The sequence below is a fragment of the Ornithodoros turicata genome, chromosome 2, assembly GCF_037126465.1.
Source record: "Ornithodoros turicata isolate Travis chromosome 2, ASM3712646v1, whole genome shotgun sequence".
Classification (NCBI taxonomy): domain Eukaryota; kingdom Metazoa; phylum Arthropoda; class Arachnida; order Ixodida; family Argasidae; genus Ornithodoros; species Ornithodoros turicata.
The window spans coordinates 12005551-12019820 of NC_088202.1; the positions used below are offsets into that span (position 1 = coordinate 12005551).

Below are 14270 nucleotides of genomic sequence, written 5' to 3' on the forward strand. Positions count from 1 at the left end.
CTGGAACACACAAAGAGAAAAACGCAACACATGCCACAACATTAACAGATAGACAAATGAGCTGTGGCGAGCTCCACCTTGGGACAAAGTCAACAAGTAATTCACCAAAAGTCAATGAGCACCTGAAATGTAACATCTCTGACTGGTAGCAGGACGGTCCACGTTCAATTCCTGGTGCTAGCACTGACTGGCTTTTTCATGAATTATTTGTTGAAGTTTCGATGTACTTGAGAACCATTCGTCAACCATTGTATCCTCATGAGGTGATGAGGGTTTGTCATCTCAAAGAGACTCCCTTTCTGCCATGTGTCCTTATGGATGCTCATCACTGCAGAAAAAAAGAAAGAAAAAGCATTTAATGACAAGAAATGGATAGTCGTATTTACTGTATAATGATTGTGCACAACAGAAAGAAGACTTTCGCACAGAAGGCTGTACTTCTTGAGGTCTAACATCAAGTTACAAAATTCCAGAATATATGACATGTTGTAAGGTAGAGAATAAGTAGAGTTATTGAGTTGTCGAGTTGAGTTGAGGGGGGAGTTGTACCCCCTTTTTATTTTATTATATATGATTGTGTAATTATTTTTATGTCTGTAGCAACCCTCGCTCTCTACATTACAACATGTTTTATATATTCCGGGATTTTGTAACTTCATGTTAGACATTAACAAGAGCAGCCTTGTGCACGAACGTCTCGTCTCATTAAAATTTAGATGCTCTCAACAGTTTTCTTTCTGTTATGAATCTCTATCGCAGCATACCTGCACATTGCTGTTCTACGTACTGTGACTTTGCAGTAAGGGTATGGACTTTAGGTAAAAAGACTACACAGCACTCCTCAGGTATTTTTGCCTATCAAACAGTATGTATGTATGCAGTATGCACACTGTATTTGTGCACCAGACCCACTAAAAATGTAGTGAATGTGGCATTGCCCACGGTAATGCACCAAGTTCAACACAATTATTGTAGAATCCAGGTATTTTAGCTTACATGTCGAGCCAGTACCACATCCAGTGTGAAGTTGTGACAAATAAATAGTTTCGATTTTTCTAAGCTCTCAGAACACAGACAGTGAATTAATAAGAGTAGACAATGTTAACATGAATTCTGGACTATTCTTCAATTAAAGGTTCACAGATAGTAAAGGCACCTTCCTCAATGGACGTTGATGACACTGAAAATTCTAAAACGTTATCAGAGGCGACATCAGCTTCTGTGTGTCAAAGGATTGTATGTCCAACAGTAATCCAACTAACAGTAACGAAAATGTGCAAAAGACAAATTAACTGAACTAATGTAACGTACCTTCTATATCAGACAGTGAAGCTTGTAACAGCCCATCCACAGGAACCAGTGTCCAGACAGCAAAAGTGCTTGAACTGGGAGATAGCAGCTAATCGGAATGGCGACCTTTGTTTTCCACCCTGAAAGCACAGGTTGTAACTTTGAGGGCAGATTTAGAAGTGGTGTCAAGATGCTTGCATGCGAGTGCACATGAAAAGTTGAACTTAGGTGAATACTCAAATTATAACATCACACTGTCGTACCTGTTGGTGGAGGTAGACTGCAAGTAACGTGCCAGCAATTTCTTCATGCACCAGATGCAAGCCAGATCATGCTTCATTTCCGCCTTCAGCGTGCACCTGTGACAATTCAGAAGTTAGATTATCAATACTATTGTGTTGTTAATCGTGGTTATATCAGAGTAAGCGCAGTAGGACAGCTGCACGATTCATTAGGCTTGCTATTTTTTGTATCTGAACCTCGACTTACCTTTTTTGCTCTCGTTTTTTGCCTTGATCCTCCGTGGCACGTTCAAAATGTTGTGCGTCGGGCACCTCAGATTTTCATCCGACGATTTCGTGCCGATATTCCAAATTGCCTCTGGAGTCGCGCGTATAACCTATGATAACATTCGTTGACGAAATCCTTGCAGTGGAAATTAGCAGGCACCACTGTCAGCCAAGAGCTTCGCACTGCTTGGTCTTTTAGCAGCTTATAAAAGGTAACACTTGAATGCTCCGATGAATTGTTCTAACAGCGTAGCACGTAGCACCGTCGCATCTTCGACAACTTCGCCGTGGCATATCGCTCCAGCCCATAAAAGGCAAGGTCAGAACAAGGAAGTGCACTTTCCAAACGACGCCTTGCCAAAAAAAAAATATTCACATGCTTTGTTTCCGGCTTAGCAATAACATAACAGCTGTTCGCTTATGTACGATGCACAGAGTACGAAACGAAAGAAGCCAAGCGGCCAAGCCAAGAGTGCATGCCAAGCCAAAGACAGATAAACCGAGAGCAGTGACGTCGGTGCGCCCGTGCGCAGGGTTTGCCGACGGTCTGACGGCCGGGCGTGGGAACTAAAAAAACTGTTTTCTAAAAAACTACGAACAGTTGGAGCAAGATATTTCGCACACATATTCAGTGTTAGGTAATGAACACACAGCGCGAGTATCGCTCAGTTCTGCGGCACTTCAAAATCGGCATATCTGACCTTTAAGCCTTCTCTCGCTGTAAGCGCATCTTTAGACTTGTTTAGCGGTGTCCCGTACCAAGCCTGTTGACGCACATTTACCGCCGTGTGGCTAGTGGTTCCCGCCTTGTGTTAGCCGCGTAGTGTTGTGACGCTGTGGCTAGGCCTAGTCGATTGGCTTTTCCCCGATGTGTACTGTTTTCTCCGTGCTGTTTAGCAGTAGCGGTTAGACCTTTTCTCTCGCATGCCTAGACTTGTTCAGCAGTGTTGCCATTTTTACCTGCCGCTAGTGTCTTGTTCTGTCTTTCTTGCATAGAGCTACGATGGTGGTGCCAACTACCAACATGGTAGGCGCTGGTCACTCGGACGTTTCGGAGCGGTTTCTTCGCCACGGCGTCGTTGATTTTCGAATAAATTGTTTTTCTCCACTCTATTTCTATCTATTTTTTTCTTTTTTTTGGACACAGGTTGCCGCCAACTCATGCTCCCCAATTAGTGTGGTAACACTCTGATTAATGTGGGGGTCCCAATTAGCTCTAATTGCTAATTAAATTGAGTTGATACGAAGTTGTGAGTTGGCGGCAGTCTGTGCCCAGTCCATACTACTAATGACTGTTCTATGACGACCGCTTCCTTTCGAAAATTAGTTGTAAAAACGTCAAACTTTGCGAAAAACGCCAGGTTTAAGGTGTATTATGGCAAAAACTACTGCATTGACGGCTTTGAAAACTAGCTGGCTTGTAGAATGGGTCCTCATGAAGCGCCACAAAGTTTTCAAGGATTCCAGCTGTTATGTAAAGTATATTTAAAAATAGCAAAGTCGCAAGAAAAAGCGCCAATAGCCGGGGCCTTTTAGGGCACTAAAAGTTGAAATTTCCGATAAATTGCTTCTTCAGCACATTTTCCGAACCCAGTCGTCTGTTTCAGCACCATAATTATGCGTGTAACGCGAGCGATGCCCCCGCCCGATTATTTCAAGCATACTATGTTTTTCGTGCTTACCGAAAACTTTGACCCCGCGTAAAATGAAAGGGGCTCAATATTCCGCAGTAAAACTTGGGAAATGTCTATTAATACCATAGGGTATCCACGATAATTTTTTGGTCCAGAAGTGCGGGGGGTCGAGCAGGACCTTTGGATCATTTGGCGTGGAATGACCCACCGGTAATGACAAAAATCAGACCAGTGTTCGACCAGAGCGGTGTCAAAATTCGGAAATTCCAGGTGAAGTACAGTACACAATAGAATATAGATAACTGCCAACAATTTCCCATTACTCATTTTCTGCTGTGTGCTGCAGCCACAATACGAAATCTAAACGAAATAGTCAAAGAAAATGACAAAGCTGGCTTACTGTTGAAAAAGTACTATGTGTGCTGTACATACGACGCCATCTTCTTTAGTTGTTTTCGCATAGTTTTCGTTGGGCCTCTTGGGCGCTATCCGTGTAGGACTTCGTATTGCTGTAAAAAGAATGTGAGGTTCGCGTGGCAATTTTCGAAGTTCACTTGACTGAAAATAAATTTCCTGCAATTAAAAATTGTCCAAAGCCTTCCTCGATGGTGGCAAATGTTTCCAGAACTGGTAATTACCGAAAGTCCCGCAATGCTCCAGCGCCTACATCGCCTGTTCCAATTTTTTTATCACTTTACATGAAACACCCTGTGTATGCACTAGATATTAAAACATAAATGTGCACTGTAGCACAAACTAACTACTGACGTGACCTCAAAAGGTGCATATTAGCTGCAGTGAGCCTAATTGGGTGCTCCAACTCTAGCCAAACTTTACCTACTCCTAAAATGAATAATTTAGCTAGTTGACTAACTCCGATATCGTACAGCTCCAGTTGTAGGGTCCAATGCCAGTAACCTAGGGGCAGTGATAGAATCTACCTGAAATATATAATTTTGTCTTTAGCTGCAAATAAATATTTGTATTCAGTAAAAACCCTGTACATTAACCTAATGTATGCATGTTTACGCATAATCTTTGTATGCGCCTTTATGTTCATTATGACAGAGGTTGCACGATGGCTCAGATAGGTGTATAAATATTCCACATATCCTGGAGACCCCCACCCATCCCTTCTCAGCAAAATAGACCTACAGCACAAAGAACTGCTTACCGACTTCTTGATGACTCCATCTGTCTTCTCTCTTAGCAGTGGTGGCAGGAAGCAGAACATAACACTGACCAGGGCACCTAATGCGATGGGCAAATTACAATGGCGACTAAATATGTGACACACCTGTATTATTCAATAAATTGAGATTTTGCAGTGTCATACCTTCAACACAGAGCCACTGCTTCCTGACCAGCAGACACCTTCATAAATGACCACAGGAGAAGCTGTACCACTGGGGAGAAGCAGGTGTTCGCATGGTTCTGGTGTACTGAAGAATTATCGGAACTGCTAGAGTAGAAAGGTGATGAGGTGAGGATTACATATGCATCTAAGTTCTGCAAAGCAGGTGCCAAGGACAATAGCAACAAAAGCATGGCTCCAGCACTCTCCTCCCATGTATGGGTGTTGGCACACGCTTATTGTGCTTCCATTTCAAAGGCAATGAGTTGGAAAAAGATAAATGCTTAATGCATGAAGATATAAAACGCAATCTCAGCTGATGCGGTGTTCTGAAGTACAGCTCAGATGGTGCTGTATATTGCGCAGAAATACATGCTTCACACACACACACACACACACACACACACACACACACACAAAGGGAGAGAGAAAAGCTTTCCATAGGAGCAAAACGTGCACAAAATCATAACATATCTACCAACTGCATTATATAAAAATCAGACATTATGCGAAAATTCCGTCCTGCGTTGAACTGCGCAAATTCCCCAACCAGTCTGTCTTTCACCTGAATAATGGAAAGGCAGACCACAGGCAGACAAGCACATTCGAAAAACGGGGGGAGAAAAAACAACTGATTTGTATGCTCAATTACACAGCAACATGAAGGCAGACGCGACACTGTTTCAATATCTTCTAAGCATGTGCGTTTGTACGATCGACTTTTGCGTGTACCCTTTGACACACACTCCCTCACACAGCACAACTGTATTCTGTATTCATTGTGCAAAGAAGCGCAGAAAACGCATGCAGTACAACCAAATCAGAGATCCATTTACCTGTATCAGCAGTTTGTCCCTTACGGTATCGAAAGCTGGAGCCCCGTAATGCTTACTTCACGTCATCTGCACGGTGATCGCCTCCCACTGAGATTTTGCTTCGTCGACGACTTTTATTTCACAAACAGAGTGACAGTCGTGCTATCCTCACGCAAACGTCCCGCGAAAATGATGAACGAAAAGTTACAAAACCAGAAAGACCATGTGCAAGCACCATCGCGCGTTTCCAAGGGCTCGAAACTCGCCAGCTTCTTTGCGGGATAAAGTGAGGCGCTTCATTCGTTTCACGTCATCGAACGTCAGAAAACATCATAAATTGAACGTCATGGAGACATCCGGTGGCTAGTGATTACTGATTGCTTCCGATGAGGATGAATTCGTTTTCTGAGCGATGATTGGCCGTTTTCAAATTTGTTCGCGAGCGCTCGAACAGGCGACAGCGCGGCGGCTGTGCCGGTTGGAACCAGCGTCCGTTTCGGACGGCTCGTGTCGTGTAGCGGCTGTGTTGGACTATGAGTTCTGATTTTTCCTGTTTAAAAAAACGCAAGCTGTATCATGTGAGTGTCCTCGAACAGTCAGAGCTGCCAGGGAAGATGCCTGCGCAACATTTCTCTCGGCTTCTTGGTGTAGAAACTATTCGAGCGTCCGAACGCCTCCTACCCGATACCTGGTCAACAACTGCCGAGGTCATTTGTCGTTGCTTCTTGCCTTACAACACCGCGTTCACTTCGTGTATTGTGAATAAGTTGCTTAACAGTTACCGGAAATTGGGACCGGATTACGCGGTGACCAAGACAGACAGCGTAGCTTTGCAGATACGATGGTAGACTATATTTCATTTCGTGAAACAATATCATCTAAATGTTATGATTAAATACCCGTTCACGTCGTACTGTATAAGGGTATGACGCTACTGTAAGTCTAATTCTCGGTGATTTCACTCGACAAGTTTCGTCCGACGCGTTGACTTAGTAGCTGTTCTGTACGTAGCGCCAAAGCCAAGATTGTCAGGCTAATCGGTCTGAATATATCATTGTGAAGTAGCGCAATAAAAGTTATTTTTTGTACTAAGGTCACTCATCACACCCCATGGCTGCGAGCTTCTCAGAACCCTACCTCCGTTCTTATTTTTCGCGTTCAATAGCACCTTTATTCTTTCAGTAGTAGGGAGGGGTTGAGAACAGAGCCGGTGGCGAAACTACAGGATTCCTGCCCTGAGCCCTGCGCGTATTTTTCCCAGCGCGGCGCGTCCCTGCGCGTTTTTTTCCCAGCGCGGCGCGTGTGCGGAGGCTTGTCCGCGCGATTATGACATGCAGAGACATGCAAAGTAGGGTCATACACAAAAAGTACCGAGTGAAAATATATTTATTAATGCAATTGTAATGCAATCAGTTGCCAATTTCTAATGCCAATCAAGTTGAGATATATTATGAAAGCCAATAGAGCTTGGATTGTGATGCAATCAAGGTGAAGGAGGAAAAACCCAGCCGAAAAAACCTTCTCCATCCTGTATCAGGGCGGAGCTCGGGTGGAGGGCTGCTTGTGGGCGGAGCGTGACCGGAGGGCTGAGCGCTTACCATTCACCCTGGGCTGACTTCTTTCACCATTTTCCTACTTGGGCCGACTTCATTCCCGCGACAGGTGGGCGTTGCTCGGGTGGAGGGCTGCTGTGGTGGGCGGAGCGTGACCGGAGGGCTGCGTGCGCGCTTACCCTTCACCCTGGGCTGACTTCTTTCATCATTTTCAGCCTGGACCGCCGACTTTCGTCATTTTTTTCAGCCTGAGTCGACTTGAATCGTATTTTTCCCAGCTACAACAGGTGTGCAGTTTACATGCAAAGGATAGCCATACACAAAAGTACAAGTGAAAATATATTTATTAAAGTCATTAGGAATTATGTTATGACTCTGTGTCAATGGGAAAAACTTAGCCAAAATCTGAAATAGAAGGGACACAATACACGAACAATACTTATTAAAGGTATGATACAATAGCATTGAATAGGTATCACAAATCAAACACAATATTTTTTATTAGTGGAAGTTTTTAATGAATCATTAGTGATAGCGCATTTAAGATATTCTTAATCAATACGATTACAATCAAAATTATAAAAAGTCTGAGATGTTAGAATCTGATAGGTGTAAGTAATTTCGAGCACAATAGCTAATATTCCAATGTGACACAAATTTAATTTCTATTGAAGTGAATAGCACAGACATAAGGCAATAATTCGAATCAACACATAGCGTTAATATAGAACCTAACGACATGTAGGGAAATAATAGCTACATCATATCAAAACGATCACCACATTCAATCAAAGAAGAAATTCTTAATCAATATGATTATAAACGAATTATAACTTGTATTATAAAAAGTCTAATATTCCTATACGTAGAGAACTGAACCATCTTTGCTATAGCGGGAAGTTCTGATAGTTGATGTAATTAGCTGTGAACAGCAGAGACACTGGAAGACTATGGGACACGAACACAAGAGGAAATAAAATCTATACCAATACAAAGAAGATATTCCACTTCACCACATAGCACACTCCTGGCCAACAAACAGAACACGAACGACACGAAACACAAGAAGAAATAAAATATATACCACTACGAAGAACATATTCCTATCAAAACAACATAGTATCTATCATTCTGAAAATCAGAAGAAAAAATCAAACTCATCAGAAAATTAAAATTCCTATACGTGAGAACCATCAATGCAATAGCGTGAATATCTGTCTATAAACATTTCGAGTGCAATAGGGAATCTCAGTTTCATATTCCAACAATTACTCAACTTTTAATTTCTTATTAAGTGAAACAGCATAGACGTAAGGCAATAACGAGAAACAACACATTCAACAGCTACAATTAATAGAGAGCCAAACCTGCTCACCATCCAACACATAGAGAAATAATAGCTAATCAATCTATCAATGGCGAAATAGCACAGAACTTTAACGAAGAAGAGCAGAGGAACACGCGGCGACAGTAAACAACAACAGAGGAAAATAATCTATCATTGAACCATCATAAAATCAACAATATACAATTTTCATTCTAACAAACACTACGAACCTTAATGGAGGTATCGCAGACGTAGGAAAATATGCACTGTTGTATCACTCTTTTCCTCAAAGCCGGGAGACTTTATGTCTCTATCTATATAGCCAAAGCACTGCGCATGCTTTATCACTCAAAGGGTTGGGGGCTATATTCCTTCGTCCAGCAACAGAACGCTCTAGAGGTCTGATAAGAGAGAGTTCAAAGGCGATATATTTTATTGTGCAGCGCAAATAGATGTCGATATCACTCGCGGGTGTCACTATCTTTTCGCATCCTTTCCCTGAAACGGAAATCTTTCGTCCAAAGTGGTTGACAAGTCGGCTAGAGTTTGTAGAGATGCGATGTTGTTATTGAAGATGTAGAGAAAGTCCAAATTATTAATTGGTAGCAACAATACTCAATCAAAAACGAGAAACAAATTTAATTACATCAATTTTTGTAATATCTTTCTAATGAACCACACAGAAATATCAAATGTGAAATGCAACTCAGAGTTATGAGGCATTTCCCATCTAGAGATACTTACTTATGTCAATCGAGTGAACAATTGAAGCAAATGCAAGACAATAATTATTTCAGTCAGTAAGTTCACAACTCATAGAGTATCAGATGAGTGAATACTTGAAACAAAGTCAAAACAATAATTCTCACGACAGGTGGAGATTATAGCATCTAAACCAGATAACAAAATTTTAATCAATAAAATAAACATAGATATGCTTTTTAATTAAGTGTAGATGTGCACTTGAAAAACAGAAGAGACAATTGCTCTACATTGAAAAGATGGACAGATTTTGTACTTGATACCATAAGTCATGGGAAGATGTGATAAAAAAAAACTGCTTCGAAAAGGAGGAGCCGCGAAACGATTTCATTATCGCTGCATTTCAAATACGTCCTAGACATGGTCGTATTCGGAGATATGGTACAAACTACAGAACTTAAGGTGCAAGAAATTATATGCCGAATCTACAATACTTATAAAAATATCTGCACATCAACGTCGGAAGGGCCATTGGGATTGATGGCTGAGTTTTTGAGATTCGCTAACGAAGAATTGAAATACACTAGACCAGATGTAATTGTTATCATTGCAATGGGCATTGCGTACATCAAGAAAGCAGTCGGATAAATTATCTATACAAGCGGTCTATATCGCACGATTCATTACGGATTTGTTGAAACTACACATAACTGAGATGGAAAGTACATAAAATCTTATCACGTGATATATTCTACTACACGGCAACGCAATTATTTTCTTCTACCAGTCTCTGCAACGGTGTCGAATCAACAGAAGTTCAATATTGGTCGTGCAAGCTCTGATGTATTTCACCTGTTGAAACTCAACAAACAAATCAATTGCGGTGGACCACCGGACGATTTTTCATCTATTACTCTCTTGTACGCCATTCAAGAACCTTCATACAAAGAAAGGAAGCATCAATAAGAGACTGTGCAAGTTCATCGCGACAAAGTGCAAGTTGTTGAAGCAATACAAACACAGCGACAACATAGCGCTGCGTTAATCAACGCTGGATTCAAGCGCCCATAATCAGAATAAACTATTTAATGTCTTCGGAATTCCATCAATGAAGACAACAAACGAAAACTTCAGAGTTTGAAATAGAACTGTAATTTATCGAAATAAACAAGTGTATAAGTGAAACAATAATTGTAATCTTTGTCATCATTATAATGAATCTTCGCATCACAATGAAAAAACACTTTACATTTAGCATGGCTAGACTGAGAACATTGATCGCAAAGGAAACGAATATTCCACAATTTTGTAAGAATTCTCATATGGAATGAGACCTGACCACCAAATAGGTTTTACTCGACTACACTCTGTACAAATTCAACACTCGATGGATATAATTGCCGGAGAAGGATCGGTCATTAAAATTTAGAGACATGATACATCGGTCTATGATTACAAAAAGGATCACTAATCTCATGTGAAAACTTATTATATTTCATGAATTAAATTCCACAGTGCATGTATATTTCTCAATCAGTTGCACAATCCCAGACTTAGTAAAAGAAGAAAAGGCCTCTTTGACAAGCAACCCGATGGAGTGCGGAACAAATAAATATATATTTTGTCAACACAGTTGTCCATTGTTTGAGTAGGAAAAAGGAGCCGTCCAAGGCTTGCAGTGGGGAGCCAAGATATGGCAAAACGGGAAATAAGGCAAGATAATTGATTGCGGCGGGTCGTTCGCGACAACTTTTACTATCGCATTGGGGTTCACTGCCTGGGAGATAATACGAAGCCTTCGCGAAAAAGCGAATCTATTATCAGATGCCACAATGCAAACGAAAGATTTTACGAGCACGACGTACAGGCCAAGTCTACGTTTCTAATCACGTAGTCTTCGTAACACACGGCACACAAACGTATATGAAATAATTTCCAAGTGGCAATCAGATTTTTGAGAAGCGGATCACACAACAGCCACCAGAAGTGCTTAACCAATGTACAATGAAGATGAGCGTTATGCATAAACACAATGGAAGATATGTTATATTAATTATAATAACCAGATCAGCGCAGGTCACACATAAACGTAGATCCAATTCACAAAATATACTCGAGATTTCTCGTAACCATACAGAAAACCTATCCCATTATTTTAGTGTCATGGCATCTGGGCACTACAAATGGAATGGCCATACTTTAATTTTATAAGTCTTTAGCTCATAACGTTGTAACACGCAAATTCCACACTAAAGACTAATTTTCTTCTTTAAATTTTCAAAATCAAAACTGCACGCTATTTCTTGCATTTTTCTAAAGATATAGATTAAAAAGTTGTGCATATACTCACACATACTATACAAGATATTTGATTGTGGATTAATTGCTAAAATTTATCGATACCCATTAAGGAGAAGTGTTGACTACCACACAGCGGTAAGAGTTTAATCACAGTTTGAACAAGTGTTGCGATTTATGATCAGTGTTGTAGAATGTGTAATTTCACAATACGCAAGCTTTAGGTCGCTCACTTTGACGAGCACTCTTTCATGATGTCAGGGAATTTAATCGAATGGATTGATATTTTCAGTATACACTATAACATAATGCGAATTCTTTATGTCGCGGATATTAAAAGTTACGAATATTTTTCGAACGAAAATTTACTTAAGACTCGAAGAAAGGGTCACCCGCGTCGTCGAAGACGTTTCGGCAACACGCCGGGCCGCGTTTCCATAATGCCGTACCCGAAACCGAACGCGATTCTGCGCCCGACGCGTTAACGCGGTACCGCACGCGAGCGTGTTGCTTTTTTTGGAAACGGGTTCGTCGACCCGGGTGATCCTTCAGAAACTTCTATTCAGAAGTTTTTCCCATTGACACAGAGTCATAACATAATTCCTAATGACTTTAATAAATATATTTTCACTTGTACTTTTGTGTATGGCTATCCTTTGCATGTAAACTGCACACCTGTTGTAGCTGGAAAAATTACGATTCAAGTCGACTCAGGCTGAAAAAATGACGAAAGTCGGCGGTCCAGGCTGAAAAATGATGAAAGCCGGCGGCCTAGGCTGAATGGTAAACGCGCACGCAGCCATCCGGCCACGCGACGCCCACCTGACGCGGGAATGAAGTCGACCCAAGTAGGAAAATTGTGAAAGAAGTCAGCCCAGGGTGAAGGGTAAGCGCGCACGCAGCCCTCCGGTCACGCTCCGCCCACCACAGCAGCCCTCCACCCGAGCACCGCCACCTGTCGCGGGAATGAAGTCGGCCCAAGTAGGAAAATGGTGAAAGAAGTCAGCCCAGGGTGAAGGGTAAGCGCGCAGCCCTCCGGTCACGCTCCGCCCACCACAGCAGCCCTCCACCCGAGCACCGCCCTGTTACAGGTGGTGAAGGTTTTTCGGCTGGGTTTTTCTCCTTCACCTGATTGGCATCACAATTCCCAGCACTATTGGCTTTAATAAATATATCTCAACTTGATTGGCATTACAATTGGCATTAATAAATATATTTTCACTCGTACTTTTTGTGTATGACCCTTCTTTGCATGTCTCTGCATGTTATAATCGCGCGGACAAGCCTCCGCACACGCGCCGCGCTGGGAAAATACGCGCAGGGCTCAGGGCAGGGCCTGTAATTTCGCCACCGGCTCTGTTCTCAACCCCTCTACTACTTCTTTCTATTTACATTGCAACTTTCACATGCATAACTGTATATCTGATACCAATTTTTTCATCTTGCAGCCACTGAGCTCGAGTTCCCATTAGCAGTCCTTGGGAAAGGCAGTCCGACATTATCAGGCTTCTTCAAGCAAATCCTGGAGCAATATTAATGTCATGTTGTGTACGCCTTGCTTGTATAACCGTATGTCGCACAATAAAATACTTCACGTGACAAAAACAACCAAGGCTCCGTCGTATTCCTGTAACTCCCACTGCATTCCGACAAACGCGAAAAAAATAAAAGTGCATGGAAGAAAAAACGGAAAAAACAAAAGAAGACGGGAAGCGGAGGAGAAAGGAGTAAAGTAGTGAGAGAGAAAAGGATAACACGTCATTTACGTCATTCGCGACATGATTAAAAAAAAGAAAAAAAATAGGGGCTAGTCCTCAGTCATTGGTCCAGCTCAGGAGGTCACGTGAGTTTTTAGCTACAAGAGAGCTTCGCGCCCCTGGCGTTACTGCATGTTCAAATCCGTTGACGGGATCCAAAATGTGGAGCAGCAAATCCCGGAGCCTCAAATATGAGTTGGGAGGAGCATTATGCGTGTATGTCCATGTTTTCACTTTTTCGTGTTACTTTTTAGTTGTCTAAGCGGTGCACAATCATTGTTTGTACATGGCACATTAGCAGAGCAAATTTTTCACCTATGCGTTTTACTGCATGCGAGCTGCTGTTTCACGCAGTCTCACATTTTGAGGGCACTGCTTGCGGCTCCCACTGCGGCTCCAAGGGTCCACTCTCCTCTCGTTCTCGCACGCAAGATTCCGCTCGAAGGCGTGCGAGAAGGAAGAGGGGAGTCATTGCCAGAGAAACAGCGACTTGGGGGTCAGTCGCGCATCTGACGCCTCGCGACTCCCCTTTTTTCTTAGAGTGCTCCGGCCTACGAGGGGGGAGCCACAGGGGTGACACAAATCCGCCATTGTTGAAGCCACCCCCAAGCGGTCACGTCTGGCAAAAGCGCCATCTTGTCGTGGTCTCGATCGTCCAATCGCATGCCTTGATTTTTTCATCGCGCTTTGTCATCTGCTTCGGTTCTCCTACGGATGGTACGGATGCGTTTCCGCAGTTTCTGTTTTCATGTGTGAGTGGCAATCCTTTACTTGTGACGATGGTTGTGTGCTGCTTTATTGGCTGTAATAATTGTTCAACGCGCGCCAGCAAGGAGTCTGGCGTAACTTACCACCAGTAAGTACTCTCACTACGTGCGTGTTCCATCACCGCTTACAGTTTCCGTTTCTGTATAGTGTTCGTTCGACGGTACCATTTAGCTTTCCCCGAGAACCCTGTCTGCGATTGCAATGGGTCAACGCGATCGGGAGGCAGGACTGGACGCCAACAAAGAACATCGCTGTCTGTTCGG

At 42.5% G+C, this 14270-nt stretch overlaps 1 long non-coding RNA gene across 1 annotated transcript; it reads right to left on the bottom strand.

Moving 5' to 3' along the window:
- LOC135383112 (uncharacterized) lies at positions 1-2247 on the bottom strand. The gene is made up of 4 exons (XR_010419673.1): positions 1780-2247; positions 1554-1649; positions 1312-1430; positions 1-328 (listed from the first exon to the last, which is right to left on the bottom strand). It is a non-coding gene; the product is annotated as an uncharacterized LOC135383112 (long non-coding RNA).
- Positions 2248-14270: the final 12023 nt, after the last annotated feature.